Source organism: Sceloporus undulatus, chromosome 6, assembly GCF_019175285.1.
Source record: "Sceloporus undulatus isolate JIND9_A2432 ecotype Alabama chromosome 6, SceUnd_v1.1, whole genome shotgun sequence".
Lineage (NCBI taxonomy): Eukaryota > Metazoa > Chordata > Lepidosauria > Squamata > Phrynosomatidae > Sceloporus > Sceloporus undulatus.
In genome coordinates, this window is record NC_056527.1 from 125,269,053 (window position 1) to 125,274,225 (window position 5,173).

The 5,173-nt window shown below is 42.4% G+C and overlaps 1 protein-coding gene across 3 annotated transcripts in view; it reads right to left on the bottom strand.

Annotated features, from left to right (window-relative positions):
* Positions 1 to 5,173, bottom strand: part of EBF2 (EBF transcription factor 2) — a 206,135-nt gene that overhangs the window by 174,746 nt on the left and 26,216 nt on the right. The gene's annotated exons all lie outside the window — the stretch shown is intronic.

Below are 5,173 nucleotides of genomic sequence, written 5' to 3' on the forward strand. Positions count from 1 at the left end.
GTTGCTCCCCATCCTAGGAAATGTCTTCTCCCCACCAGCCACCTTCTTTTGGCAAATCAGACCCAATCTGGTCCAAGCCACCCTTGCAGAAATGGTCCACTTTGAGACCCCTTGAACTGCCCTGACTCAATGACTCAATTTGTGAGACACTGAGTCTTCTCTGTCAGAGAGCTCTGGGGGCCACGATAAACTACAATTCCCAGGATCCCCTAGCAGTGAGCTAGAGCAGCTCAACCAATCCCAAACTGGCCTGTTTTTGCAGTGAGTTTTGGATCATGAGGAGATTGTAGGGGTGTGTGTGTGTGTGTGTGTGTGTGTGTGTGTATTTCAGGTCGCCATGGCTGTGCAAGTGGTGTCAAAGTGGGTTATTTCTACAGTAAGTCCAAGATGCCCTGCAGGAACCATCCACTTTGAGACTGTTTGAACTTCCCTGGTTCAGTGTTAGGGAATCCTGGGAATTGTAGTTTGTTGGGGGACCCAGAGCTCTCTGAGAGAGAAGGGTGAATGTCTCCCCAAACCTACAGATCCCAGAATTCCCTAGCACTGAGCCAGGGCAGGTAAAGCAGTCTCAAACTGGACGGTTTCTGCAGTGCGTTTCGGACTTAATAAGTCTATAAATACAAATATAAATATAAATTTGTCCAGAAATGCTATATATATCATAGCATTTCTGGACAAGTTTCTTAAATAGGACTTTAAAAGAGCAGCATCACCACAAAGAAACCCAGAACAGAATGAAAACAAGACCCACATTGCTGTAAAGTCTTATATATATATATATGTGTGTGTGTGTGTATATATATATATATATTCTAATGTGTGACACATTTTTGCTCCAACTGAGATTAAAATACACCGAAGCTGAATTCTGTTGAATGCAACTTCAATCTGCAGTCTGGACCTACAATTCCCAGGATTCCCGAGCACTGGGCCAGGATCCTTGGGACCTATATTTATCTTTTATTCATTCCCTTGTCCCTATATTTTGTTCCCTCCGACTCCCGACCTGAATCCTGCCATTGCTGCGCTTTCTAGAAGGCGCCCGACTTTGTACGCATTTCGCTACAGACTGCGTCCGCACTGCAAAAACAATCCAGTTTGACACCGCTTTAACTGCCACGATTCCGGGATTTGTAGTTTTTGCGAGCCGTTGGCGGTATTCCCCACCGCCCTACTGACCCCACTTTAACTGCCCTGGCTCCATGCTATGGAATTCTGGGAGTTTCTTCTGTCACCAGAGTTTCCTTGCCAAAACACACTGGAGAAATAATGCAATTTGAGACCGCTTGAACCGCCCTGGCTCACTGCTAGGGGATTCTGGGAAATGTAGTTTTAGGAGTTATTTATCCTTCTCTGTCAGAGAGAGCTGGAGCCACACTAAACTACAAATCCCAGGATTCCACAGCATGGATGCGGATACAGCCATATTGAGCATTCTCTGTCAGAGTGTTTTGGTGCCACAACAAACTACAAATCACAGGATTCCGCAGCACGGACCCGTAGCGGTTAAAGCGGTGCCAAAGTGGATTATTTCTGCAGTGCGGATGGCATCCTAAACGTGAATGTACCCACTTCCAGCAAAGCAAGCCTAGGACTTCAAACTCGGAATAAAAATGCCATTGTTTAGATTACGAAATGATCACTTCAAGAGTCCTACAGCCGAGGGAGTTTCTGTCCACCTTAAAAACTAAGGAAACAACGCAGCAAACTCCTTTGCAATAACGTCGTTACTCCCAAATAGTTAGCTCACAAGCTTTTACAACAACTCCGACGAGATTTAAAATTTTGCTGGCATTCAGCAGATACAGAAGGTGTTTTATTGTATTTTATTTCTATTTGATGAGGAAAGAAAAGATAAAACCCTCCCGAGAGACTGTGGCTGCATCCGCCCTGCGGAAATAATCCGGTTCGACACCACTTTAACTGCCATGGCTCAGTGCTATGGAATCCTGGGATCTGTAGATTGCTGTGGCACCAGAGCTCTCTGACAGAGAAGGCTAAAGGTCTCACAGAACTACACCATTCATTCCCCCTTGTTCCATAGCATTGAACCAAGGCAGTTAAAGCGGCGTCAAAGCGGGTTATTTCTGCAGTGCGGATGCAGCCTGAAGGAAGCTTCTTTAACTCTTTGCATCCTGATCCTTTCTATGAAGCCAATGGATGAAGAAGGCTTGCATCGTGTCGTTTGGGCATCTTGGTTGTCCCTCTATAAAGGCATCGCTGTTTGGTGGGTTTGGCGTATTATTGTTGTTGCATTTTGTGGATTTGGGGTATTATCGTACTTTGCTCTCAGGCCAACACGGCTAACCCTGGATCTATTTAAACAGGGTCCAAAACACCTTGCAGAAATAATCCAGTTTCAGGCTGTCTTGGCTCAATACTATGGGATTCTGGGAATTGTAGTTTTGTGAGACATTGAAACTTCTCTGTCAGGGAGCTCCGGGGCCACAATAAACTATAACTTCCAGGATTCCAGGAGTTGTTTTTGCAGTGTGTTTCGGACCTATGTTTCTATGCAATTCGAGTATTTTTGGATGGGTTTAAAGGAGCCTCAGGAAAGTGCAATTTTGGGGGCATTTCAAGGCTTTTAAAAACATTTATAGATGTGGGAAACACAGCTATGGGGAGGAGAAAATGAAAGACATTGCCCCCCATAATAAATTAGTATGTTTTAACATTTGTATGTTAAATCTTAATTTAAATATATATTATATATTATAAATATATAAGTGTGTGTGTATATATATATATATATATATATATACATAATAAATATATATTATATATTATAAATATATAAATATATATATTTAATATATTTTAATAATTAAAATATCTTAATTTTATACTGTTCTAACAGGGTTGTTTTAATTGGGTTTTTTTTAACTTGTTTTTAAAGTGGTTTGTTTTTTTAAAAAAAATCTTGTGTGTCGCCTTGGCTCCCTTTTTTGGGAGACAGGCGGCATAAAAATAAAATCAAAATTAATTAATTAATTAATTAATTATACACCTATGAATTTTTTCCCAGCCTTTCAATAACTTAGAACTTCGGTGGAGCATTTAGAAACAGGTCCCAAAACCCACTGTAGAAATGATCCAGTTTGAGACCGCCTTAAGTGCCTTGGCTCAGGGCTGGGAGCTGTAGTTCGCTGTGGCTCCAAAGCTCTCTGACAGAGAAGGCTCAGTGTGTCCCACAAACTACAACTCCCAGGGTTCCCTAGCCATTGAGCCAGGGTCTCAAACTGGATGATCTCTGAAGTGGGTTTTGGACCGAAACCAGTTTATTTTTAAGCAAATTCACTTGGACGTGATGCGTGACAAATATCCCCGAAATAAACTCCCCAAAGAAACTGGTTTAAAAGTCTTTAAATAATAAAAAAGATGTTTCCAGAGGACCCGATCCCAAGTTACTTCCAAAATGAAGTCGATCGGATCAATAACTTTCGGCCTTGCGAAAGTTGCGAATATTAGGACCTGATTTCTTCAAATGATCAATAACAAGGTTAGCTAGCTTTTGGGGAGATATATTGACCATTATTATTAACAATAATATGTATTATTAATGATAAATTAATACAGTAATTATTAATTATATTATTGTTGTTGTTGTTGTTGTTGTTGTTTTCCTCTCTCCTTTTAGCCAGCCTGGGGTCTTGGAGATCCTCTCAGAGGCTTGAGTTCGAATCCCAGGGACCTCCAGGAACGAAGTCACACTCTCTCAGCCTCAGACCAACCAAATTCAGTTCCACAATCAAGTTCTCCCCCAAAAATCCCGATCCTCGGTTTAGTTGCAAAGGGGAAAAGTCCCAAATTTCGAGGTTCAGGATGCTGGTGAAGGAAGACGAAGGAAAGGTTTCCCTCCCCATTTTTCCAATTTCCTAAATCGATCCATTTCAAAGAGTGGAAAAAACAACATTGACTCCGGAGACCTTTACGACACTAGAAGAAAGATGCTCTGATCTGGATCGATACTTTCCACGAAGCCGAAGTCGCCTTTGAATAGATCCATCCTAGGATCCTTATTCGTCTAATCTACACTGCAGAAACCATGCAGTCTCATCCCGCTTTAACTGCCCCGGCTCCATGCTCTGGAATTCTGGGACATGTAGGTTAACTTCCGCTGTCAGAAGGTGCCACAACAAACTCCAAATCCCAGGATCGCATGTATAAACATATATAGGAGCCAGGGCTGTCGAAGCGGTGTCAAACTGCATAACTTTTCGCAGTGCAGACGAGACCTTATTCTTCCTAAAATGGTCCCTTGCTGCAATTTCTTGCCTCCCATTGATGCAAATGGCTGTTTCTTCTTGCATGGCAGAATGGGGTTGGCTTGGATGGCTTTATGGGGTCTCTTCCAAGTCTGTTTTTATAGGATTGCACCCTTGGAGTTTTCTTCTTGACTTTTCTTCCTTGTTTTACACCGATCCTACAAGTCTGTGGTCATCCTTGGGTTTCAATGGACCTTAAGAGTCCCTTGCGCCTTCTTCCTCCGACTTCATTTCATCCATTATTTCCTTGGAAGGGAGACTTTCCGAAGTCACTGGCATTCATTTGGGGGAAAGCTCTGGAAGCCAGAAAGCAATCCCACCGAGGGCTTTTGCTTTGCTTTACCTCTGAAGCCTCCAAAGTTTGCAAGCCTTGCAAGAAAAGCCCCCTTCGAAGGAACGGGGCACTTGGAGAGCCCTGCGTTTTCAATGGGATTTGCAGCCCGGTTCAAAAAGAAACAGGTTCTTCCTGAAAGTAAAAACAAACCCTTTCCCTCCAGAGCTATTTATGAGGAATATTTATGGATGTTGAAATTTCATCGCATCCTTTCGATCACCCCCAAATCCTTCTTCCTTTAAGGCTAAACTCTGATGCTCACTTTCGGGGGGGATATGTTTTGGACTCTTTAAGGACCTCCGACGATGGAGAGACATTGATGCCTTTAGGGCCCTTTTCTAAGGACTTGGGTTTTATTGACACAAAAGGGGTCTGTTTGTTTATCCAGAGAAGGAAGGAGATCTGGTAGATCCATTAGAGCCACCCCCGGAACGAAAACCGACCCTGTTTTGGTTTTCTTCCCAGGAAGAAGGAAGCCGCCTTGAGTCCCAGTAGTGGGAGAAAGGCGGAATATAAAGGAATAATAATAATAATAATAATAATAATAATAATAATAATAATAATAATAATA